Source organism: Nothoprocta perdicaria, unplaced genomic scaffold, assembly GCF_003342845.1.
Source record: "Nothoprocta perdicaria isolate Ctin4 unplaced genomic scaffold, notPer1 scaffold_302, whole genome shotgun sequence".
NCBI classification, from domain to species: domain Eukaryota; kingdom Metazoa; phylum Chordata; class Aves; order Tinamiformes; family Tinamidae; genus Nothoprocta; species Nothoprocta perdicaria.
The window spans coordinates 263,021-290,902 of record NW_020455536.1 but is presented as its reverse complement, the minus strand read 5'-3'; the positions used below and the strand labels follow the sequence as shown (position 1 = coordinate 290,902).

The 27,882-nt window shown below is 40.2% G+C and overlaps 1 long non-coding RNA gene across 1 annotated transcript; it reads right to left on the bottom strand.

The window, feature by feature from the left end:
• Window positions 1-10,903: 10,903 nt before the first annotated feature.
• Window positions 10,904-16,305, bottom strand: LOC112949991. The gene is made up of 3 exons (XR_003249918.1): window positions 16,196-16,305; window positions 12,154-12,238; window positions 10,904-11,768 (listed from the first exon to the last, which is right to left on the bottom strand). It is a non-coding gene; the product is annotated as an uncharacterized LOC112949991 (long non-coding RNA).
• Between the last annotated feature and the right edge of the window lie 11,577 nt (window positions 16,306-27,882).

Here is a 27,882-nt window from a genome sequence, read left to right as displayed (position 1 = left end):
TATAAGGTGGTATCAGCATAGTACCATATATGGAACACAACACAGAAGAGCCTCCTAGGAAGAAAAACACATAATTTGACTCTGGATTTAGCCCAATAGAATATTTTTTTAATGTGTGTGATTAAACATTGTAAATGAGAGAATATTATATGCAAAAATTAGAACACTCAGAGTGAAAATGCAGACCAGATGCAGWGAGATATTTAGTGCAAAGCTCCACACGGTTTAGCAAGAAGTCAAACAGAAGGTTACACCAAAGATTCATTTATCCTRGTATCCTGTCTCTGGTAACGGCCAAAACAGATGCCTAAGGAAAGAATATGAACAGAGAAGGCAGCCACATACTGCCAATTCTCAGCAAATCTGCAGTTTAGAAACTTCCTGAGCTGGAAGCTGGTCCCACAGCGGYGTCTTTAATGGCACTTTATGAACTATTCTTCTATGGATTTATCTAATCACTTCACAAAACCATTTGTATTTCGGCATCTGCAACATCCTGTAGCAAAAGCTTCCACAACTTAATTATGTGTTGCCTGATTATTTCACTTCTTTTTTTGTCTGGTGAGAAATAATAAATTATCRCTATCTTTCCTTCTCTTCATGTCACTCTTGACTCTATGCAGTTCCAGGATATCTTGCTTCCCCTCTCATCAGTCACGTCTCCAAACCAAAAAGACCTAGATTACCAAATCCCTCCTTGCACAGGAGCTATCCCATCCCTCTGGTCATCTCTTCCCATTCTTTTGTACTTAACCAACTCCCACGACATCATCCTTGGGATGGCAGAGCCGGAATTGCACAGTGTGTTCACAATGAAGTTGCATCATTTACTTTATTCTAAATGTGCAAACCATTGATAAGTCCATTTATAAGTCCTAATGCATTTTACAGCGTGCCCCAGCTCCCCCTAATCAGYTGGCACAGTGTGGGAGCTGGGTGTGCTGTCCTCAGCATAGCTTTACACGTCTGTCATTCTTTCACTTGTGCTCTGGCACTATCTCATCTTTCTTCTTTTCCTCAGTTTCTTCTGCCCTCAGATACTACACAGACAACCCTTGCCCATCTCTCTGACTCTTAGAAATGCATATGTTTTTCTCTCCCCATGTTCAAGCACTGTGCACTTTCCCAGGTTTATGTGTTACGTAATTTTTACTACTGCCTTCCTATATCCTGTTCCTCTCTGCCTCAGCTTAGTAGTTGAAGGCAGTTCAGCTTCAGAAACATTCTCCACACACTTTTATTCAGCAATACACATAACACACCACAAAGCATTTTGCCTTAAGTAGTAAAGCTAAATAAGACATACTCAGGTACACTCCTCGTAAATGCAATTAGTTAAATTAGGCATGCAAATTATGAGTCTAGTCATATACACCTCTCAACTTTATGGAGAAATAAAGTTATCCTCAGGGGCACCCTCCGCTCTTACAAGGGTCAAATTATCCTTTGGAGATGCTTGYATCTTATTCACTATATTGAGAATCTAGGACACTTATGATCCTAAATTTAACATCTCAGTTAAGTGGGATGACTCTGGGATTTCATATTTCTAGGACAAATCGATATGGGGTTATATGAAAACAGAACAGGGATGAAGCCAAAACGATTCCACTCCAATGTCCCAATTCCCAGGGCCATTATTACAATTTTAAAACAAAACCTATTTCCTATGTGGATCTTGCACAGCTGGAGTCAGACCATATCAAAGTTATAGGATGCTATGCCAACCAGTTCCCAGGGCGTTGACTTCTTATGTGAATAACTGCCAAATAGGGCAATTCATTGGAACTTGAGCTATCAGCTTTCCCCTGTCCCCACAACCCAATACAGGATGTGCTTTTCAAAGTGGTCTAACTCAGTATCCAAAATGCTTCCTTGTGGCAAGGCTTTCTTTTCAGCAGCACATAGCTGCAGCTCCAGGAAAAAAAAACAGCAAAGCCACCAGCGTCTGCACACTCCTTTTGCTGAGTGTTGAGCAGTTCCTACATTTGAATTTCATTTCTTTTTTAGGTTTGCCAGCCTTCTAGTGTTACTTTAATGCAATTGCCTGGTTGTTAGCAAAATGCTTATTGCCAACTGTTTCCTTGAACCAGCCTCATATTTCAGATTGAGGCAATAAAAACCAAACCTCAAGACACTCTCTAACACACACAAGTATGCACAGACCAATTGGCTCTAGCTAGTGCTTGTTTCATTTTTATTTTCATTTCATTTTTTCATCATGACTGTAAACCAAAATAAACCAAACAAAGGCAGTGAAACCACAAACAGCAATGCTCATGTAAGACTTCACTCTAAGTCTCCAAGGAGAAGAGCTACTCAGAGTTTCTAAGCAAGGGGAGCCTGATCTTTCACCAGCATCTCTATAAACACATGATAGCTGAGAAGGCACTTGCTTGCAAGGTTTTACATATGGATCTGGAGCATTAGCTCTTGTGAGAAGTTAAGGATTCACAGGAAAGTTAAGACAAATTGTTTATGTCTTTCTCTTTAAATAGGATGACCAGAACAAGATGAAAAGAGGAATTTAAATTGGTCAAGGTACTTTGCTTTGCAATACTTTATTTGGGAGCAAGAGAAGAATTCAGTAAAATCTCAGAACCAAAAATGCTCCCTCCAAAAGGCGTGAACATCCAAAGTGCTTCTGGAGAGATGCTACATGTAAATGTTTGCCTCTCCTGTATTTTGGATATGAAKATTGGCTATTACATTTCTCTACCTTCTCTAAAACTACTCTTACCATCTGCTACTTGTTTACATGGTAGGTCTTTTTGTCATTACTGTGCTACACTTGATTTACTCAGAGACACTTACGACTCATCCCAAAACTTAATTTAGAAGAAAAATACCCTCAACATTTTTCCACGTCTCTTTCCCAAATGGATGCAGTTAATTTTACTCTATGATTGCTTCTTGCCAAACGGAATTTGTAGTAAAAATATATGCTCAAAATGAGGTTGAATTATCCAGTTTATCCACAGAAGCAAAGGCCATGCAAGCTTACCTGGTATACGGGTCCTAGGAGAACACTTCCTTGAAGGTCCCGGAATGCTGCTTCTTAGGGAGTCTTCAGCTGCCTTTAATACTGTGACAACAAATGGTGATTCTTGGGACATGACCCAACCTGTACTAGAATTTAACCCAGGTCACCTCATCTTGAATGCTAAAAGGCAAGGACGACAATATTGTTAAACAATCATACAATGTAAATACTGGACACAATTACTATATATTTATTAATATTGCCATATCATCAGACATAGAAGATATATTTTAAAATTAATAAAAAACATCTTACTTGCTTAATTAATTTTTAATTATTTTTAACATGCATTGCTAATCAAATCACTGCCCTATTGGCATTTAATTTAGAATAGCAAATATGATAAGTGACATGAAAGCGTGATTCCAGATTTCTCTACATCAGTCAGCATGGTGCACACAGAGACCAAGTGTTAGGGAAAAAAACAACACCCCGGGCTCACAGCAAAGGGCTTTGGCTACCTCTTGGTTGCCTCTGAACAGGCAGTTACAGAGCCTGTGTACAGCAATCAAACCTGCAGTTTCTGCAGTCAGGTGGCCTGACCGACATAGCAGTACAACTCTAGACAACCCTAACTGCAGAGAAGCCACAATTGTCTCTAGACACAAGTACTGCCTGAAGTAGCTCTTAACAGTTGAAAAATAAGTGATTCACACACCAACTGACAGGACACTATCCCCCTTGCTAACGTCCATGATCTCAACTCTTGGACTCACGCCTTCACATTGCACCAGAGGCCACTGGGACTCCGAAGCAGAGGAGCGTGATTTAGCCTTTTGTGAAGAATATTTTTTTCCTCTTGGTAAGTAAATATAAAACACACAAACACACACATACACATATAATCCCTTTGTTTTAGCTTCTAGATTAGAAAACTCAACAGACTTGGTAGAGTTATCTGAAATAGCACAGCATGCCACTTTGCACATTAAATTTCCCTATCCCATGTCATCACTGAGAGTCTCCCATCTTAAGTTATCCTTTCTCACTCAACTGTCCCCAAAAGCCAACAACCACTTTCCCTATCTCTGATATTCCCTGGGTCTCCTGGTTCTATAATAACCAAAATCTTTTGAAGCAGCATTATTTTCCCCCACTTTTCTTGATAGGTTGGCTACACTTTGGTCTATTTAGCTATTGACAAAACATATTCCCTTCTGTTTGCCATTTTGGAACGTGCTTATTTGAAGGAATAGAGAAAGATGTGTCATTTTCTGAAACRGCTGCTCACGTGTCCACAAGAGGTTCTTTCCTATACTAAAGAAGTTCCCTAGTCACAGTTTAACTGGTTAAACTGATTTGGATGTGGCTGACAGGCCTCCTTTGCATCAGTCTCAWGCAGCATTACAGCAGGCTCACTCCTCCCAGGTGAGCCCAGCAAATCCCTCTTCTCTCCTCTGAGCCTCTTCTGGGAGAGGAATAAACATTTGGGCTGAAAACTCCAACACTCAGTCTCATGATGTGCTGTTCCCACAAACACGGTCCTCTCTCATCAACACATATCACTAGACAAAAGCTGGATTCTTGGCCAAAACCAGAGAAATACATTTTTAACTCTCTTGCTGTAACCACCCCATCTATACTGATCCAGCTATCCAAATTTGGATTTTAAAAAGCACCTCAAAAAGAATTGATGAAAAATATGCGACTTCACACACACTGTGAATTTGCTCCCTTTTTATTAGGGGGCTCTTTCAAAAATGGCTCGGGCTGAATTCCAAGTAGTATAAAACCTGATCTTGGAAGATATGTGAGCACCTCTTCCCGAAAGAAGATTTATAACTGGGTAGGTAAATGTGTCCACTTAAGCGAGCACACTGAGCATGCAGATGAAAGGGCCATACTGAAATAATTGAAAATCTAAGAAGCTTGGAGCCGAGCTTTGGACACACGCTTTCTGCAATGATTACAGCCATGGAAAGGTGCCCATCATAACAATAACTGAAGTCAGATGAGGGATGCATGTAGACAGGCCTGCCTGTACAGTCTGGCTCTCACACACTACACTAGATACTCATTCTGATCTCAGCGGGAAAGCATGTGTTTGCAGAGTTGGCTTTGGCTGCACAAAGTTAAACTCTTTATTAAATCTTCTAGTTGGCAGTAGTCAGCAACAACTTTCAAGCATGCTAAAAAGGTTTATTTTTGAAATCCAGATTTATACAGCGGAGTGCAGCACATGTTTTCTGAATCAGTGTTTCCCCCTCCTCCTTCCCAGTGGAGACCAGGGCTGCAATTTTTCCAGAGCTGTTTGAGATTAAGGATTGTAGACCCCCCTTTTAGAAATTCCAATTTTTTACTAGCTACAATTCCTGCAGTGCAACCCATTTACTACTCCTGGCACTGTTCTTAATCTAAGTTTGCGTTTTAGATCATTCCACAGTCAAGCAAAGCACTCAATTCAGCAAGCCAAGGTACATCCCAACATCAGAGACTAAAGCTACCAAAGTGCAGACTGCTATAGACAGTTACATCTAGAGAAGTGTTAATTGCTTCACATCCCAAATTGTTTTACACTAGCCAGTAATGCTTAAATGAATTGCATTATGAGAGGGTATTTGCATGACAAAGATCTTCAAATTGCTATGCTTGCCCACCTGAGCTCTCCAAAACTGCACGGTTGTGAAGCTGCAAGGCACTTCTGCACAGGGCTTTGCTCCTTGCGTTGAAATAAAAATTTATTTTTATACCATTTTGGGATCAAGACAAAGTACCTGAGCGGATGTGTGGCTGGCGGTGCTGTACGGCCTTGGTTTGCCCATCAGTCCTAGGCCTGCAAAGTGGTTAGCACAGCAGGCAGCAGAAGGCACCAGCCCCAGCGTCGSGAAGGGCAGACAGGCCAGGAGGGGAGGCTCCCTCAGCAGAGCTGCTCCTTCCCGCTGCCAGGAGACCTGCTGGACAGAGCAGACCCTGCTGCCACCAGCCACGGCCTTGGGCCTCAGCTCAGCACAGCACTTAACGCTTAGCTTTTAAACTCACATTTAAACAAGTTTCTCTTGTGATTTAAAACTTGTGATTCTCTTGTGAATGCAAGTTCAATCTTGTTTGGAAACAACCAGAACTTTTCTTTCTTGCCTGTGTTCAGAGTGCTCATCTTTTTTCAACTATCTTGAAAATATATATTTATAGATCATCTTTTAACATTAAATTCATATTAAAAGTGATGTACATAGGAGAAAACACATCCAAAAAWTAGTTACCTTACTAAATAACTCAGTAAGTTTCTATGACATATCAAAGCCATGGAATGCATGACTTTCTAGAAAGTGGTGGTGATGACTGAACTTTTCAATGCTCAGTTTTGACCAAAGTATTTCTAACTATAGCTTGCGATGCATCAATAAARCCAATTTCTGTAAGAAAAAGTGATGATACAGACATACAAATTATCTTGAAAATTCTTGGCAAGAGAGTGCATCATGCAATTTTTAAATAAGTGGAATTAAAAATAAACCCCCAAAAACTTTTCAGCACCTATAAACAGAGACAAATTGACCACCCTTACACACTTTCCTGCCAAAAGAAAATTACACAGAAAAATGAAACAACTTTCAAACCTATCTGCCAAACCCACAGAGGGAATTCAAATCACTGCATCTATAAATGTCCATTACAGCCACTAAACTAGGCGCTCCAAATATAGAACATTAAATGCTTGTGTCAACTTTTAAAATCAACTCCATAATTTTACAACTGGCTCACTCCACTGCTCAATTATATATTGCAACCAAATTCATTTTCAGCTGAAGCCCTGTGTATCAAGCTGAGTCATTTTTGTAGGTTGGGGCACTGAGATATTCCTACTGAAGAGAAGAGAGGGACTGTTGCGTAGTGCCAAGTACCTCTATCAAGCAGTAAATTCAGTTTCCACACTGCAATTTTCTAAGACAAAAGATTCATCTTTAAATACRAAGCATATGTTTGAAGTTCAATCAGTCATGAAATGACAAAATATAGTGACAAGATTTTCAAGAAATCACTTTTCATAGTTGTGCCCTACTGGGTTACATAACATGGTGGCACAGTGGCCAACAGCTATGACCTTCACAACCGTTTAGGCTGAACACTCCCTGCCCAGCACAGTGGCAGCCTCACCAACATGTCAGAGAACAGCAAGACTTCCCAGAAAGATTAATAAATGGAAGAATTAATTCTTCCATTTATTGACTTGTCCCTGCTGCCAGTGCAATGCAGGGGGCTCTCTCTAGACCAGCAAATCTCCCTTGCTTCTCCCCTTCTTCCATCACAGGGAGTGTTATTAGATTAGTATTATGTGCAGTCATGTACCTGACAGCTACCATCTCGCATGCGTTGCACTCCATGCCCCTGAGGGTGAGTTAATGGCTAACCTACGTAAAACGTTGTTCTCTCATGTTAAAATTACTTTATACAAACTGCTGGAAAGCAACCTAAGACTGAGGCTCTGAAGAAGTTGGAATCAGGTCGAAAATGATGAACCATATTAAAGGAGCTTAGAACTTAATTTTGCTTATAGTTGCATAGTAAGTGCAAATCTTAGAATTAACAAGCTGTTGAATGGCTATTCATTTAGAGAAGGGGGGAGAAAATAAGAAAGTCTGTTCCAAATTATTTCACTTGTATGTATTTTAACACTCTACGTGTGTAGAGGGCAAGGAGGAGGGTGGGAGAAATATAGAGAGAGAGAGATCAGAAAACTATTCCCAAAGGGATTCTACCCAAAAGAGAAAAATATAGAATAAAATACAAGTTAAGTGTCCATTGAATYGTGTATAATTGGAGCAATGAATCATGAAAGAAAGAAAGCAACGGGTTCTGTATAATAAAATGTGTTTGATTTAAAGCAACATAACACTCATGTACCTACAATGGAACGTTACTCCCCCTGGTTCTCCATTCCACTCCAAGCAAACTTGCTCAAGCAGATAAACCAAATAGGAAATATTCTTAGAACATAGAGCTTTCACTTAAAGAATATGTGATTGCCTATAAAACTCAAAACCTTCAATGTAAAAARGTTATTATAGAGCAAAGCCACACARCTGGACTTAGTCTGCTCAGATGATCATCCATACATCTTCATTTCACCCAAGGGAAGAAGAATCAAATCTTTCACAGACATTTTCATAAAAGCAAAAGGACTTAAAATGTGTACAGGTACTCAAGTTTCATCTCTGGCAACTTGACTAAGGCTTGGAATTATCTAAATTTACCAAAGTGTCAAAAGAGTGAAATGGATCCCAGAACATCCTTGCTTATGAGGAAATAAAAGGACCTCTACCTGATACTTCATTCATATATGGGGCTGATTTCAGGCTCTAACTTCTGCTGTTATTCCAGTTTAATTCTCTTTTTCCTCCTTTATAYACTGTTAATTTTTTTTTAATTAGAGCTTTCAGGGTGGGCTCATGAACAAACTACCACAACTATCCCTGTAAAATGCACTGTCGAGTTTTCTTGTCATCCTCTGAACATAACAAAAAGATTTTTCTCTCTGAAAGCCTAACAGCTCCCAGCTTTCAAGGAACAGAGGAAGGCAGTTCTTGGAAGCCGGGAYTTTTAGTGGTTATACATGAGCAGATCACACAGAAACCAAAGTTACCCTTAAATGTGGCAACCTATCTGCTTCCTGCAGAGCAGCTTTYGGGAGGGGGCAAACGGTTTGAAAGGCAAATGGCAGAATTGAACATATTGGTGACGATACAGGTGGGAGAGACTTGCATCATGTTAGAAGCAGCAAAGTACCAGACTGGGAATCTTATCACAGTCAAATTAATACAACCCGAACATTTCAGGCTGGGAGATGATCTGGCACCATTCTGGATGATCACAACTACTTCTGAGCAGGGAAGGATGGGAACTGGGATCAGGTACAGCACCAATACTTGGAAAACAAATCACATGCTTGCTCTTATTCATTCAAGGTTCTTCAGATTGTCATATTAAACAGCAAGTTTTACAGTGAAAGGCTTACCAATGTTTTTGCCAAAGTCGTCTTCAACGCTTAAATAAGGTTGTGATGAGCAGGCTATAAAACCTGAGAGGGGATTAGAAAGGCCAGTCGCGTGTGACTAATAACAAAACTTCCTTTAATTCAATGCCAGAAACAAGAGAATCTGAGAACGAACAGGACAAATATCACAAGAAAAAGTATTTCCAGTGGGAAAATTCATCTTCTATTTCTCATTAAAACTAACATTTACAAGAAAAGAAGCATTACAGCATTATTTCCTTGAAGAACACGTAACAGCACAGTCCTTGGTTTGCCGTAAGTTTTATCTCTTTGGTCCTCTGGGACTTCCAGACATACTGATATACGAAGCTGGTCTGACTCTGACTCTGGCATCTTGGCATGTAGTCATTTAAAATAGAGACACTTCCTAGCTTGTGTAAAATTGAAACATTTGTTTGAGAATAATTAGAGCCTTAGMCCAACAATGCTTGGCAGACTTTTCTAATTAGTTGAGAAAAATGATTGAGGCAGGCAAGCAGGCAGACTTTGTCAGGCATTCTGTTAAAATAATTTGGACCACACACTTGGCTGCAGAGGCAGATAAGATAGCAAAGAATGACATACATTAACAGGTAAAGTAAAAAATAAAAATACTAAAAAACAACACACAGCAAGGAACAACCATCTGGGCACGTGATATCTGAATGAATAGGACTGCTCCCATCTCTGAATGTAGCTTTTCTATGTTCTCTGTTCGAGCCACAATGGTCAAGTCATACTGAGTTAGGCCCTAATAAATTACTTATTTTCCTTTGTATTTTCTATTGTAACAGTAAGAATGAGAGCTGAAAATATTCATCGTGAGTCACAAGCTACGTGGGTCCCAGAACAATATTTGTAGAGTGTTCATGCTGGGATAACCAACTGTGCTTTCCCTCTCTAGGGATATTTTAACAGGCAAAGCTGGCTGAAGGCAAACTAGGGGATCAGCACGGGAGCAAATCAGCACATGCTTTAGCAGACTGTGCAACATCAAGATATATTTCTGTTCTGAGCTCTTTCCAGAATGAGTCTACTAACRCAGGAAGAGAAAACTGAAGGTACTATGGACAAAATTAAATTTCACAGAATTTAATAAACATGGCAATGCAACTACTTGATATTTCAAGTTATGCATGCATACAAACGGATTAAGCACATTACGTAATTAAGCTTTTTGACATTCAGGCTTACCGAGAACTATTCACAGCTGCCTTTTACATCGTTCTGTTTAGGGAGCAATCCACAGAAAAAGAAATCAGCCAGTCAAATGATTAAATGTGAAAGGATACACTGCAATTCAGAAACTCAAATTCATGCAATAATGAGGTTGCCAGCAACATTTACATATTTCCCATGTCTAAGCCTTCACGAGGTAGCCATTTGGCCTATGATGGCTAGATAACCACCTGGAACTCCTTCCTGGGAAAGTTCCCAAGTCTAGACAGCAGCAATCACATATGCTTTCAGTTAAAAAAAAATTATTACTGTAAGGCCAACATAAATCTCCTACATCAACAATCAGCTGCCAATTATATCGCATTCCACAATAAGCCTTCTTACTACAACTAATTTATGGAATGCTTGGCTTTGAAAATCAATGCAGTTTGAGAAAGGGAGAGGTAAAAATATCAGAACTTACAATGACATTACAGTGAACATTTGAACCCAGATATTAGTTTGGTAAGGGAGAAAAGCTGCAATGTACTGGATCAACAGAGCTATAAATTCTTCAAGTTAAACAACTTCATTTTGCAAACTGATTTTTGTGAGTTGATTAAAACAGCAGCCTGTGGGTCCGCTGCATTCATCACATTCACCCCTGCAACATTTGGTACAAGATTCTATGGAAAAAGATTTAACAAAGATATGAGTAAAGTGTTTTCTTCTCTTGCTACAGTGCATATCCATTCAAGAGCTGGAAACAACAGTAATTTTTGAACATCACAAAACCAAACTCTAGTTGTCCCATTTGGCATCAATAACTTACATGTTTTGGCCATCATGATTGTAAATATCAGCTTCTTAAATTTTGCAGTGTTCAAGCAGAAATACAGCACATTGCTGCCAATTTACACATAGGTACAAGTATTCAGCAATATAATAAAAACACTGGTTCTACAACCAATGACTTTTGAAGATCACAGTCCCTTCCGAGGTAAATTCCACAGCACTTCCTATTTATCAGTGTTCAAACAGGATGTGATTGAGACATATTACGTGCCACAATATTTTTGCCTGTGGTACGTCTCAATGCTCCACTGATACAATAAGACAAAACAATCCCCTGTATTGCTATCTCAGCAGTATCTCATAAAGAAAGCATTAACTGCAAACAGGATAGACATTGGTTTTTTTATTCTTATTTGACATTATGCTTTGACTAGCAAATAATGTTATTTGTGTAGTGTATCAATTCGGAAATTCCCAGGTCCAGCCTAYACTTTTTCATAAGGACTTTCATTCCAGCATGAAGTCTAGAAATGTTCTTTTCGTCTAGATGAGAGGAAGGCTCTTTCAGGTGAGGTTAGTGCAATATTTTGCTGGAATGCTTTTATTTGTGCAAATACACCAATATTCACTAAAAGAAGATCTAATTATAGAAAGCAAGGAGCTAGTGCAGCTACCTTAGATATGGGAAGCCAAGGCTGAGCTACTGACTGAATTTATTCAGAGTGGAACAGTTGCAGCAGAATCGCAGCAGAAAGATTCAGATTCTGTCAAGTCAAGAGCCAGGATGTTGAAGCCACCCACCTGCACATGGAAAAGCCAAATCAGCCTAGGACAAAAAGTCCTCAGTCACGTAAGTATTCTGGCCAAGCCACCAGGCGCTGTGATTTTTTTTTTTTTTTTAAAGCATTTCATTTCCCTTGAATATGAAAAACTTAATTTCTGATATTTAATAGCCTGCAGAACATGAATGTAACTTCTTCCTGCTCTGGTAAAGCCAAAAAAGTCCCCCCCAAAAATAGGTATACACATTTTGGCATATAGTACACTAATCATTTGTGATATATCATACTCTTTTGCCAGCAAACAGCATTTCAGAATCACCCCAACAGGACAATAGCAAAGACACAGCGAGTAGATCTGTAACTGAAGGCAAAGCTTTGCAAAGGTTAAGATGATAAGCAGTTACCTCCACTCTAAACGATACCATTCCTGTATGTTCCTCAGGTCCCTGCTGCTGCAGGATCTCAGCAGGCTTCATCCACTTGTTCTCACTTGTATAGCAATAGAAGATGGGGAACAAAATTTAAAAGAAGCTTTGAACTAAAATTATCAAAGGAAAGTTTAATAGGTGATTTTATTCTTTTAAGTTAAGACAGTTGCATTCCTACTACTGCTGAACAGGCTAGGAAAAAAATACTTCATGAACTATTTTTTTCTTAAATCCCATGAACTAAAGTTGAACTTGGTCTGAATTTTAACTCCAGCAACAAATGAGAATCACAGATATATCTGATACATGGAAAATGCATAGTTATAATTGATTTTTCCCCTTCCATTTACTAAAAGGAGGTTGTTCCTTGAAACAAAGGAATTAATCMTCATTACACACATGGGCTAGAAATTACCTGGCATGAAATTTAAAGTCATAGTATTTCTCCTTTTACTATCTTTAATTAGTGGGTTTTCCACAAGCTGATTTTTGGAGCAAAGCACAGGAACATTAGAAGAAAACACACACATACCAGATAAAAATGAATCCTGTGAAATAAATCAGAGCAGCAGAGGCAAACAGTAACCTTCCCAGCCTCTCAAATGCTTTGTGAACTCACACTCAGAGAAATGGCATAAGTTATGGCAGGGCTAAGGCAAGCKGCAGAAATCTAGTAACAAGGTTTTAAGCATTCCTTAATAACCTCTAGCAGAATTTTGTTTGCCTAGTTAGGTAGTGAAATGAATAGAAACTGGGAAATCACGTTAAGTGGGATGCTGCAACAGATTTGACAAAGGGTAATGCAAAGCTACATGAAAAACACATACAGAGAAGTGGATACATATGTTGTAGTAACTCTTTGCAGACGTGGGAGTTTTGCTCCTATTGAGTTTTTATGCTATGCCTTAAAAAGGAGGCATTGGTGTGACTTCTGTATCTAACTTGTGTTGGGAGGCTGGGGGAAGAGACTATTTTGGTTTTTAAACCTCCAGAAATGCAATTCTTAGTAACAGCATGTGACAATTGCCTGGCTGGTGCTCCCCAGAGTTGCAGACATGTGTGTTCCCCATGCACAGTGTTGTACAACACACACAACCCTACTCCTCCTCCCTAAATGAGGGAGTGTGGCACAGGCATCAGTTTTCAAAGTCCTGTACTATAAATTAGATGTACACCTTTTTAAAAGACGATGGGATTTTCACCTCTAGTTTGCCCTGAAGTGCACAAAACATCCCCACGTATTTCTGCAAAGTACATTACTCAAGTTCTCAGCAAGAGAACAAAAAGAGAAGTACTGATTATGTGAACTGGGGTGAGATGAGCCACTCATCAATAACTACAGCAGCTGCAGGGAAAATCTTGGAGAAAGACAGCCAGAATAGCGCATAACTAAGAGGAAGATACAGAATACGAGTTAAAAAAAAAAAAAAAGTGACAGGAAAGATGATTATGGAGTTAACTTGAGACAACAATGATAAATTTACAGAGACCGAAGGAAAAAGCCCTCCGACAGCAGTGACACAGTAACACACATTTGTCATATGAACAGACTCAGGGATCATGCGAGGGTCAAGAAGCAGCTGCCTGACAGAATGGACAGAGATAAATGAATTGTTTGACCTGGTGTAAGCAAGGATGGATGGCTGACTGTTCCTAAGATGGGAATATGTCTTCCAGGAGATGACACTGAAGTGGTGGCTGAACACGGATTCATACAGTTACAGGTGCAGTCTTATTCAAAGAAGCGATAGAGCATCCTAAATTCCCAAAAGAAATTATCTCCTYTCTTTCCTTCACATTTTCTCCATTCTACTTTTCTCTCTTCCGTTCCCTGATCCAAAACATCCAGCAATCGAACAGAACACCCCACAGAAGTGAAAAATGTGCCATCCAGCAGAAAGCAGGAGGAAAATGAAGAGMAACCGACCCCAGCTTGCTAACATGGCAGGTGAGAGCACCAGGGGCTCGGAACTGCTRCTGGGAAAGGCAGCATCCAGAATTCACCAACGCCAAGTAGTGACAGTTTCTGGATGCCTGGGATCCACTTCTGTAGTTTCCYATGTAAAATAAAGGGACAACTGAACATTTTTTATCGTTGCTCTCAAGTTAGGCAGGAGGTGATAGAGCTGCACATCTACAGAAGGGGTAAAGTGAAGACTAAAGGCAACAGCAAACAGCCCAGAGCAGATCACGCTTGCACACTGACAGTAAGACAAGCTRGACTCCACAGATGGATTCATTTCTACCTTCTGTCCTTAGAAAGGAGCAGAAGCAGCTATGGCTATTAGAAAAGCAGCCCTCTGAGCAGCACAGCACCAATGAGGGTGTCACTTAGTGAATGAGAAGCCAGGGAACTATAAACTAATATATCTGACCTCTGTTGACAAGTGGGGTCAGACAGAGTTTAATAAAAGATGTGACCAGAAACTCWTCGGAGAAACGGCCTGATAAAATTAGTTTCAAATGGTTTAAAAAAGCAAATGTTCTCACAGACACAGTGAGATTATCTATATACACATACACTTTTTTTTTTTTCCTCTCTCTCTCTCGAGATGACTGTCTGAACAGGCAAAAGTAGGGCCATGAGCACAATGCTCAGTTTCCAAAGGCACGTAAATTTGCCATATGATAAAACTAGCAAGACCAGTCCGATGCTGCCTTTGACTGGACCAAGCTGAAAGAAACCTGATTCCAATAGCTAAATGTACTAGACAGTTGAAAAGAGAATTAAATGTGTATCCAGCAAGACAGCACTTTATCTGACAGCTCATAGTATAACTCCCATGTTGCTGAGGKGGGTGTCCATGCCCAAATACAGATTTTTCCCTCCTTGCTCTTGGCTTTGCCAGGCAACACTCAGCATTGGCACATATGCTGGTGCACTAAATTGGCCGGAACGACCGATGATGTGAGGCAAAAGGACCCTGTTCAAATGCTCTCTGCTAGGTTAAGACATGAACTCATGCAGTTCAGGAGAAAGGAGCACAAGCATCTGCTCTTGGACAGAACAGATTCAACTCACTTTGAGGAAGCAGCGTTAAACTGTTCCAATTGAGAAAACAATTTTCCGACAAGCTTCAGCTCTTCTGGGGAAATTCTCCAAGGGTAGAGGAAAAAAAATACATGTCACGGTACTAGACCTGYATTCTGCTGGTCCCTGTCTGGTTATTGGTATGGCAAAACCCAGCACTTCAGTGCTTCAACTGTCCCAAAGACAGAAATATAGCTTGCCATCAGCTCCATTTTTATACCAAAATGGGGTTTGGCCTRTCTTTAGATAAGCTTAAAGTGGCTTTAAACAATTCTTTCCTTTAATACTCATAGGTTAGAAGGTCTGGGCTGAAGAGAAATGAAAGTTAAGCAAGTACAGTATAAAGTCAAAAAWGGTAAATAATGTATTTGCACATACTGCTCCTTATAGACAAACAATGCATATCAGGAAGTAACATGTTGTTTTCTGATGGATTTATTTCGATATATCATTGCCAGATTAATCCGTTCAGCTGTGTGGGGGATTGAACATTTCAGAGSTGATTAATGAAAGAATAATTAACTTGTTGGAAATGACTTTTACAGAAAACTTTCTTTTGCAAGAAAGATACAGATGTTTCTCAAAAATATCTGTATATATTTGAAAATGTACTTAAGGGAATGATAATTTATAGGACTTACAGATGCAGACTAAGAAAACAGTATTTTCTGCATCCTTGGAACAGATTCAAGCTCATTCCGTAGTCCCTAAAGGCCATATGCAAACACGTTCTTCAGAGGGGGGGTACCTGTTATCCTCAGGAATTTGGGAATACGTAAAGACTCAGGATGGGTCCTCTAAGTTTTTGGAAGGTTTGGATTTAACTGTGATCACTACATGCACCAAGGTCTCAGCCACTGGGATTTTCACAGGACAGCTGCAAAATTACATCTGGCTGCTCTCCACCTCAGACTCCTWGGACTGTGTCTGGCAGGACAGATGCAAAGCACCCTCCAAAAACATGCTATAATTAGGAAAATCACTCACCAAGTAGCAGAATCAGAGATGGGAGTTGGCGACATTCAAGGCAGCAGTGAGTTTCACGACCATATGAAATAAGTCATTCATCAGATAGAGAAGGTGCAGAGTTAGCTACAGACAAAACTCAAAGTACSTAGACTAGAGCAGAAAAGAGAGAGTCATTTCAGCAAATAAATTTAATGATAGCTCCCAGGTCATCGTTTTTAGAGGCCTGGTGAACAGCTTTTGATATCAGCCATTATACATCTCTCCAGATGCAGAGACTTTTTTTCTCAAGTTGCATGCCAATAAATTGTGGTATCTGAAAAAAAAGTGATGGCGAATGAGATACTTTAGCTTCTTTRTGAGCACAACTAATGGATAGCAACATGAAGTAATCTATTTCAAGCTTAATCCTCACAAGAACATTCATACTGGGGGGCAGAGGAAGACACAGAAAAAAACCAACAAACCTGATTGGGTCACCCCACTAGTAACTAATTCAAAAACATTTTGAAAAAGACTAAACTTTTTTTCAAAAAGTCTATACCTTAAGGTGCACAAATTAAATCATAAAATAATAAAAGTAATAAAAATAATATCATCTGCTACTGAATAGCTACTKTAATAAAACATACACCCCCTTCCTACCACCACCACCATAAATATGTAAAAAAAGAGATAAATTACATGGGCAGCCATGTCTTCACGCTGAGGCCGAAGGCAGGTCCCAACACCATTGCGAGGAGTCTGCAGGCGACGGGCAGCGCTTTGCCTGAGCACAGACCCTGCTCTCAGCTGTGGCAGACCTTCCCAAGCAATTGCTGAAGGGTGAACTTCATGAGAAAGCCCTGMAGGACACAAAAGGCCCCTATTCAGCATCAACCAGTAAAAAGAGTATTCCTGAAAAATTATGTGAATCGCATTTGCCTTAAAGTTCACTAGTTAAAGAAAACGAACATGGTGCTGCCCAGTCGTTCTTGCTTTACAGTCACAAACAGCAAACAACAGCAAGAACAAGTTTGTGTATTCAGTTCCATTTAGTTTCACAGGTTTTCCTATCCCTTCCTCTGTCACGTCACCTTTACTAATTACATCCTTGAGAAGCTCCTTGCCAGCACATTGCTTTTGTCCTATTGCTCATCTGCTCTCTGCCAGGGAGTGCTGCAGTCAAGTCCTRATGCTCAGGCTGGTGAGATTACAGAACGTCTCAGGGCACCTSTCCATCCCCAAACAGCTTCCTGCTGCCTCTTGGCATCAGCAGGACCTCCTTGCAGGATGCAGCAGGAAACAAAGGTAGGAAGTGAAGAGAAAAAGCATTATTTGCCACAGAAGAAGCAGAAGAAAAACCTTCTTGACAAGATAAACTACCCTTCTCTTGTTTGGGGGGAAAATGTTCCTACAAAACAAGTAAACCAATTTCTGCTCAAATGAACCTTGGCAAGTGTGTAACATGAAATATGTTTTTAGAAACACCAACCATACACAAGGCATGCATTTACATTGCCAAGGCCTATTGATTTCTTGCTAGAGCTTTAACACTGCAAGTGTAATGGAACTGGAGTAATCTACCTTTGCTCAAAAGACCAATACCAAAAAAACAAAAAACAAACAAACAAAAAGACTTCACTCTATTTACTCCCTACAACACCTGCCATGGTCAAAATCCTTATTTTTTGTTATTTTAGCTTTGCCACTCAAATGCGATGCAAACTGCACTATTCCAAACTGTAAAGGCTATGGATATAGTGCTGTTTGCTAAGAGACTGATTCGAAGCAAAAATAAAAACAAAACAGAAGAATATCTACACAACTCTGTAAATAGTATCCTTGACACCTTCCCACAACAGTTATGTTTAATTGGGGAGCTTTTTAAAAAAAAAAAAAAAAAAAAAAGTTCTGCCTGGAAAAGGTGAGGGCAGGAAGTAAAGCACGAGATACTAAGGCTATTAATCGCACAGTGTTACTTCAGTTTACTCACGTTGTAGGATGCAGACAAGAAATGTCATAACAATCCTTGGAGCCGGTTTATCAAAGTACTGTTTCATGTGACATACATTAAACATCAGCTAGCGAGCACAGGTTCATGCTAATTTTGGTTTAATTGGCCTCCCAATGCAAACRCCAGCTCCTCCACCTTGCTACGGGCCTTTAGCTGCAAAATGAAAGCTGCAGGTAAGCATTTTTGATTAAACAAATATACCCACAGGAGAAGAAACATGAACGAGAATACTGTGCCCACAGCTTTACACGGGCAACTCCTGGCTGAAGATAACAYGAGCTGTAATTACCTGGCAGGTAAAGAAATTTGCCCGTCTCACATCCTGTGTCACTCCAGGCTGTCACATATATCGGGTTAGAGAGTTTCCAGGTGATTAGAGTGCCAGGACTAACAGAGCTGGAACATCTCCATCTGAAATAGTCACATTGTGATTTTCTCTTCTGATCTGGCCATGTCTCAAGGTCACTCATTCTGGAGGAGCATCTCAYGATCAATTCACACAACAGGAACTGAAAGGAAAACATTTTAGAAAACAGTGGTGACAAACAATAATCCGCAATGATCTATATTTCAGTTCAGAAACAATTAATCTGTAAACAAATCTAAAGGAAGGGAGATTAAATTGCATGACTGAACTTGATYTGGATATAGTGCACAAAATCAGAGTGGGCAAGGAAAAAAAAACAGCTGGCAATTGACTGATGAGGATTCATCTTAGAAAAATTCACATCAGCTGAAACCAGCTTGTTCTCTGTGCCTTGGCCTGCAGCAGTGGCCTGAACACACACARGGGATTTCCCAGGCCTTTCAGAAGCTCCTTTTGAGCAGGCTTCTGGGCTGGTGGTCRTTGGTCTTTGTAATGCCTGAGAGCTATTGCAAACCATTGCCTGCATCTCCGACCCAGTACAAGTGCTCCAGTATGACCCACTCCTAAGGGCTGAGAACCTTCAGGAGTTATGCTCGGTGCCATGTGAGCAAGTAGAAGTGCAAAGGTAACACTCTATAAATTTACTTCATTTTACTGACTGTGATCTGGTCCTTATTCTTGTAACACAAGCATATACGCCGGCCACTGCTTTCTGGCAGACCTGCCAAAGAAACCAAGTGTTAATAACAGGCAATTTCACTATAGCCTCTGGTTTTAAGCAATTGCGAGGAGGCAGAGGAAGCTTCTGTGCTTTTCTTTCTTTTTCATGAATTATAAAATCTGCAAATTATTAAAGCACAAATTAACAAGGCTCTACTGTGTTCAGTTTATGTACATTTAAATCCTGCTTTACTGACTCTTAATTAAATACATATAAGGAACCTCAGTTTGAAGCATTGCCACACTTTCCTAATCCCTTCATTAATTTCTATTCACAATCCTTTCCTAACTTCACATTTCCAATTGTTCCTTTATARGCATTCCCAAACTAGCTTTTAGTATTTCTACTAATAGTAGTAARAGGTTTTTCTTATTGCAAGCATTCTGCAGTATTAATTTATCTTAAGAGAGCTCCTTCTAAGTACTACTATTAAGTACATGAGAACTCATGTGAAAGGATATAGAGCTCACTACAAACTACAAAAGAAAATGCATCAGAAGCAGAAGCGAGCTCAGATGGAAGGAGAGTTAATGGATTTTTTTCCTCTGGTTTAGAGCAAGAAGTGACTCTTAGCTGTACAAATCATTTTCAGATCAGTCAAGGTACGGATAAAGTCTGCTTCAAATTCAAAAAATTTTCAACTGAAGAGAAACAATTAATAGAAAGGCTCAGAAATATCCCACAGCAGTCATTATTTCAGAAATGCCTGCTTTCGTTCATTTTGTTCATTTACAAATAGATGGTGGTGTCTCCACGTAGGACGAGACCCAGTGCAATCCTCATCAACTGCCTGGACAYGCTCTGTGCGCATGGGCCGTCAGGTTGAGGTCACCTCTGCCCAGCCAGGACAGGGACGAGCAGGTGGAAGCAGCGGCCCTTCCAGCCAGCCCCGCAAGTGCTCTGGGGGTACATACCTTATTTGTGCGCCCTATCCTAAGGAATCCACATTTTACTTTCTGAAATAGCAACTGCTAGCTTGGGCACGTCTATAAATCACAGCGATTCTTTTTCTCAGGATTGTTTCGGAAGCAGGAGTARATAACTCCTTTAGTGAATTAAATCAGTCTTCTATTTCTAAAGTGTCTACAAGCAGATTATTCTTTATAAACTCATGGATTATTCATGCATAAAAATCCTGTATTCAGATATATTACTGCCTATAGTCTGCTTGTTTACTACTCACTGCTCTTATAGCTTCTACTATTTATGTCATGTCCAATTGTAAATCATGTGGTATTGTTTCACATCCAGGGCTGGATGAATGAAAATGTTACAAAGGCGGAGAAAAATGAGAGACTTGACAATGAAGATGTGGCTTCTTTCTGAGAAATATACACTTAGAGTCTCTTGCACACATAAGTATTACTGAAGAGAAAGACTATAGAAAGACTGAAAGGTCAAGAAATCCTTAATCATTCAGACAGTGTTATTTTTTGCAGTATTCATTTAGTTCTAGCTATTTTGCTCCCTTCTAGCAGGGAACACATGTGCCGAAGCAAGTATAGTAAAACCCAGGTCCCAGGAGCGCAAATTTAAACCCTTTACAAACATCAGAAATATAATGGAGACAGAAATGGGAAATCTGCAATCTGTTCTTCGTTTGCCGAAGCTTCTGTTCAATTTATTTACTGAACAGTGAATCTTCTGCACTACAGCATTAATGAGAACAGATACAAAAAGCTTTCAAACTTAAACAAAGAAATGGCTGCTACTTTAGGGTATTTTCAAGCATTTTCCAGAGATTAACGTGTGAGGCAGATGCTAGAATACCAGCACACAATACTTTAATTTAGTTCAGCATCTCTGCAGGCAGTAGCTTCTCTATTACAGCTAACTCCCAGAACACAAGAGAATGTTATTGCAGGGCACTTTTAGATGAAAATCCCCAAATAAGCTGTTAGACTTTCCACACATCAATCTTTTGTAAGTACAATAAGGCAGATTTAATTGGTTTTACTTTCATTTTGTAACAAATGTCATTATCTATTATATAAGAGAGCAATTTACCAAAAAAAAAGACCCATGAAAAGGATTAGAAAGCAATTCCATAAGCGATAAAATAGGGGCAGAGTGTTATTATGGAGGAATGTCAGCAAGTGCATAGCTAGGGCTGTTTACCCAATGCAGAATAATCATCTTTGGAAGCTGAAATAATACAATTAAAATGATTCAAATTAAGGCTACCAAGAAATTGAGAATTATTCAAGAAGTGGAAAAAATAGAAAAAAACTAATACGCATCTACACTACAAATATTAACACGCAGATGACAAACATTTTACCTACTCAGCCTGATCTGCAGAACTCCAGAAAGAAACCAGTTTCTGTGTATTTGGGCTCAGGTGTCCCAGCCAGGACTGAAAAACATTCCTACAGGTTAGTTTTCTGTTGGTTCTGTAAACACCAGCTTTAGACACTGAATTTTTACAGTCAGAACAGATGCTTGACAAGGTAGATGATTAACTCTGAAGCAGACAGTCAATTCAATCTACAGATATATCACTTAATACTGTATTTTACAGAGAAGGTTATCTTGGTAGCCACCTTAGTCCACATTTATAGCAATACCCACACRTCATATAAAGTTCAAAGCCTCAAGCACTTCAGCTAAGCAAGAACATCCGTGGCCTCTAAGCAACCTGCCCTCCTCCTCCATAGGGCCAACAATACACCGACACATAAATACACACATATTAGTAGTTATGCTCATTACATTTTGGTTATAACTGCTTCACACTCTTTTGATGGGCTTTGCTTTCAGTTATAATGTATCAGAACACTTTCAAGTAGGAAGGTTTCCATTTAAAAAAACCCAACATTTTCAAAAACCAACACTTTATAGAAGAATTTGCACACATTTCAGCAACATCTTTCCACCAAATGGCTCCCCAGCTCTCAGACAGGACTGCTAGGCAGGTTCAGAAAGAGCACACAAATGACCTGACCTGAACATGAGAGCTTTACTTCAGTAAAAAAGTTTCCATAAAATTCTGTCTCACCTAATTGTAGGCTTCAGGCCCAATGTGGAACAAATTAACATAGCTCTGTAACTTATTGGACAGGTGACCTTCCAGTGACCTACTAGAGTAGAAGAGTTTCAAGAGTGAAATTTTCTGCACTCAGCATCCTCCGAAATAAATGTAAAATTCAGAATGTTTCATTTACATGCATCCCTTCCACATCACAAATTCTGACAACATTTTGCTTAACTCATTCTCTCTCCTGCCTTTTTTGTACCTAGTCTGTTCTTTCCCACCACACAAAAAATCCTCCTCCTCTTCCCTCTCATTGAGTTTATGAAGATGTCTGTGCACCCTCACACTCCCTCTTCATTAGGTCTCCTGGCTCTCATTTCCATAGCAGGAAACGCACCTTGGTACTAAATCAAAGGGCTCAGGAAGAGGTGACTCRGGACCTTCCTGTAAGTGGTTGAAATAAAAATGGACTATGGTCATTTCTGTGGTCTCCACCACTCTTTTCTTTAAGCTCTCCAGTTCCCCAACTGTGCTGTAGGTCCTTTGGCTATATTAACCTTTTAGTACAAGGTATTAGATCTTTTCTGGTTGCCTTTGTCATGTCATTTGTTCCTGATCTCCCTTTACAGACTACACTCACTGACCTGTGTCATTGGGGTCTCTTCCTTATTAATATCTCATCAGTGACCCTATCACCTTGGAAAGTCACTTAGAAAATTCCTCTTTTTTTCCCCGATGACCAGATCTGGGTGTTTGATGCTATAAAAATACAAACACTGCCGAAGTATAATCAATTTCCCTCCTGCCTTACGGCAGGAATGCATGTTTCAGGATGTAAGCCCATCACCCCCAAAGTACATTTGGTGAAATGAAAAGGATGCATCTGCAGAGAGCTGTCACTCTAATACCATTACATGTATATGCACACACACTTTAAGACCAAACTGTTTGTCATCCACTTATGGGAACAGAACTGCATTTTAGTCACATCAGTCATAGGTTGTAGCATTTGGTCCTTGAGGGCTTCTGAAAAAAAAAGCTTACGTAGCTCAAAGCCACTGCTTTGCAGAAACAACGCGGCTCTGCAAATGGATTTATGTTTATGATGAAATCATTTCCAGATTTAGAACAGAAAACAATGCTAGTTTGCTGTGTCAAGATTTTACAAGTCGTCGTGATCCTGTATTAACAAYGCAGACTACTGAGCTGCTTCACTGAGTGCTTAATGGCTCCTAATTCTCTCTTGGTGCAAAGCCCTGCTACTAGAACACCATCTGCTAGTGCAAACGCACCACGCACCTTCCCCAGCAAATTACCTGCACTGCCTCCAAGCACACGGCTCTGCACTGGTGAATCCCCACGCAGAGCGGCATCTCACTTTGCTCTGGCCCATCTGCTGAAAGGTGAATGAACTCTCCAACAATCAAGCTCAAAAGGGGAAGATCACTTGCTCGTTTCCAGAATTTAGGGTCTCTCTTAAAGCATGGTTTAAAAAAAAAAAAATATATATATATATATATATATATGAAAAGGGAAGTTTATGACAGCACAGCGAAGATTTTCTTTTGGTTTTTACTGACCTGAGATCAGCCTTTAAGTTTAAACTTTTTTTTTCAGTGAATGAAAGTCAAGGCAGTCAGAAGAGATGCTCTTATTATAAATTACAGCCAAAAAGAATTAAGGATTTGGCCCACCAGGAAAGGGAAAGACAAAGCTTCAGTCACATCTTACTYAGTTTAGTCGAGACGTTGCTACTTTTAGTTGTCCCCGGTTTGCAAACAGAAAACATGACTGCCCCGAGCACCAGCAGTCCTCTTTGACAAAGCCGTTTCCAGGGGCTTTGCAGAGGGCAACACGCTGTTTAGTCAGGCCTAGAAATCTCACAGTTGTTGAACAGTAGCTTAAGGTCCCACAGCCAAGTCCAAGGAGCAGAGAAAAGCAACATGAAGCYGTGTCTGTGCCCCACGAGCAGTGTCAGCTCCCTGCGTCCAGCCGAGCAGGTCTCTCCCTTGGCCTCGCATGCTGACAGTGGTGGACTCTTGACTCACTACTTTGGGGACTTAGCCAACTCTTCAACATTTCTCTGATTAGGTGTTTTAAACCAGTCCCTCAGCATTAATTTCAATCYTTCCAGACCCGTAGGATTTATAATATTTATCTTTTCTATTGGATTATCCAGCTGATAATCAGCAGCAKTGCTTTTTAATCCAGAGTATTCCGTTGCATTCTGCTGCTATTTTAGGAACTTGAGCGAAGTTTACAAGTCTACACAAGCTGTTTGGCAACACGCTCTTTCTCCTTTTGCCTTCCTTTTTGTTTTGGACACTATACAGGAATCCTTTTGTGGCTCTGCATGGTGAAAACTGATATAAAACAGTTTTTTGGTCAACTTTATATGTATACGTACTTTTTGTTAAGTTGAAACCACGGAAAAAGCTGGTCAGGAGGATCAAATGTTTRTGCAGGACGTCATGCTGCTCTGGAGTGCCAGCTCTCCAAGAGTCTATAAGGAAGCCAGCCAGACGGGCTCTGAAGCCTGCACCCTGACCCCAGCGACCTCTTAATTTTTCAAAGTTTATCTAGCCTCATCCCAGCAGTACTTGCATGGAAACTGATCCCTCTGCTCCTGAATTTTTGGCAGAGGGGGACTTCCTTCATATGGAAAAGTGTTTAATACCGATTTAATGGTCTGTCTAGCCACTGTAAACCCCCAGAACCCTCCCCCCTACTCAGTCTCCCACTGTCAAGAAACAGTGAAATAATATGCTTGGAATATTCCTAACTTCCCTCACTGTGATGGCTTCTTTTCTAATATGGACTTTTTTTTAGGGGGGGTGAAATATAGAAAATAAACTAGGGGCTAGAGAGTTAAATGACATCTCTAATAAGTACCTATTTCTTTTTTTTAATCATCTTTTTTGCATCATCTGCTCACATATACATCTACACTCTCAGAAATGGGTACCAACAGAACCAAAAAGTCTGTTTTTAAACATTCCAAGCTTTCTTGCAACAAAAAACACACACTGTCTTTATGCAAATCCCTTTGATGCCAGAAGAGTCAAAATAAAGCAAGTTTACGTTTGGTTGTAAAAGACAAAAAAACAAACAACAACAACAAACCAAAAACAAACAAAAAACCCCAGTGCTTCTTGGCATACTGCCCACAGAAATCCCAGAGAACCTAATAAAAAGGAAAACAAGATGCCATCATTTTCCTAAAGCAGGAATTTTCTTTGCGACCGTAAGAAAGGGGCTCAAAGGAAGATGTGACCACCCTTGGCAATAAGGCAAGGGCCGAGCCCCTGCAGCAGAGCAGCGCAGGCAGGGCACAAAGCACAGTCTCCTGCATCCCCTAGTGTCAGCAGGGTGAGAAGCTCAGCTGTGGAGCAAGAGGGCAGGCCAGAACCAAGCTGCAGCTGCAGTTCCAACAAGGCCTCCTGACGCATTGGAAATCTCTGCATTCCAGACAAGAGCAGCTCTAAGATCTTTTTACTCAGAACATTACATGAGGACAACTTGATGTCTCAGATGGTTAGGGGACTGCAGCATCTCTCACATGGGGAAAGATTAAACAAGCTGGGCTTGTTTAGCCTAGAGAAGATTGAGAGGGCATCTTATCAATACGTGCAARTACCTGAGAAGAGAACGTAGAGAGGATGGGGCAAAACTCTTCTCAGTGGTGGCCAGTGACAGGACAAGGGGTAACGGGTACAAACTGAAGCGCAAGCAGTTCCATCTGCATGTGAGGAAGAACTTCTTTGCTGTGAGGGTGACAGACCCCTGGCACAGGCTGCACAGGGAGGTTGTGGAGTCTCCTTCTCYGGAGATCTTCAAAACCCACCTGGATGCTGCCCTGTGCCACGTGCTGTAGGTGTCCCTKCYGGGGCAGGAGGGTTGGCTAGATGATCTCTACAGGTCCCTTCCTACTTCAAACATTCTGTGATTCCGATTCTTTCGAGGAGTGCCAAGATGTAGATTTTGGATCGCAATTCAGACTTTTTCCTTGGCAACAAATAGGCTCATCCCTAATTCCCTTTCTACCTATCACAAGGTGGCATGGCCCTGGAAGTATGTCAGTCTCTACTCGCCAATTGGGCAATTATATGCCATACAGTTCTCACAAAGCAACCACAAACTACATAAAAAAGACAAGCGAGGAAACTCTTCAGAAGAGCAGCTTCAAATGATCAAAGAAAATGAAAATTTCTTTGTAAAGACCAGATAATGACACATAATGATGCAAATTATCCAAGACTGAAAACACACCCTTATCAACTTTAGATACGCAATTGTTTTTTTCCGGCAATTCTCTAAATGCACTGAATTTGGTAACTAGAAAAACCAGAAGGAAAACAAAAAAAAAATATGATTCACAATGACAGTTTGGAAATTATAAAACAATGTCCATCAATCAGCAGTTACTAYACATTTATCCAATAGCTATATAAAAAATTACTATGTAAACATTAATTACTCAGGTAATGTATTTGGAGTTAGTTATTTGGGGTACTATAAAAAATTTAGCTTACAAACGGGTCAGCTGGACAGTTTTCCCCACTTTCACCCTTTCACTGGAAAGGCTCTTTCCTTACCCTCAGAGATCAAAGACGTTTTCACCGGTTTGATGTTTCATGCACAGCCTCGCTCCCTTCCTCTCCCCCTCTCCTCCTCAGGCTCATCACCCAGCCAGCCCCAGGCAGGATCTCACACACAACAGCCACAGGCTGGATGAACTCACGGAGCCAGGAGCCTGCGGGGATTACCTGGCATTTCATCAGCTGCCTGCCTCTTGATACACCGTGAATTTACTCCTGGTTTTGCAATCAGCATCAGGGTGCTTGTTTAATTCTGAGGCCAACTCTTGATGCAGAGCCAAATCAATCACTTTCAATTATTTGATAAGAATGAGTCTGGTGTAATTTATGGAGAACTCCCACCTCCCTTCCTTTCCTGGACACTGCTGCCACCTCATTTTCACATTATCATTTGACTGGGAATAAGCTACTTTTGCAGAAGTCTCTCCAATGCTCTAAAGGCAAGGACAGATTTTTCCTAGCCTGCTGTAGGTAAGGGGGAACTAGATGCTTGCTCAAGACCAGCCACAGCAGATCACAATAGAGATCTTATCTCTTTCTTGTTTTATTTTTATCCAATCACACAAAAAAGTTTTGTTAGAGGTTTCCTCACCAGCATTTGTTTCCCATACATTACTACACCAACATCTGGCTTTTGCATATGGGTAGTCGGGGAAAAAATAGTCTTACTTAGTCCTAGTAAAATATCTATTAAGTTTCGTGTCCCTTTTTTAGACAAGTTGAATGATATCTCCAAGTGCATGATTAAAAACTCCATCTCAATCATTCTGTAAATATCCCTTGCAAATAGTGTGTAACAGCACTGAATATTCAAATGCAAGCTGAACTCTCAGGTACATGCAATGTTACGTGCTTCCCAAAAATCTTCATCCCCATTATGAATATTCACACTACGTATTTCCAATTCATAYCACAAATAAGTCATTATATATCACTGTTGAATTAGTCAAAGAAAACAAGCTTGTTAATACCTACTTACATTAAAATACACATACAATAAATAGATTTTGCCAAAGGGAAAAAACAAAGGAACACTTAACAATAGATATATA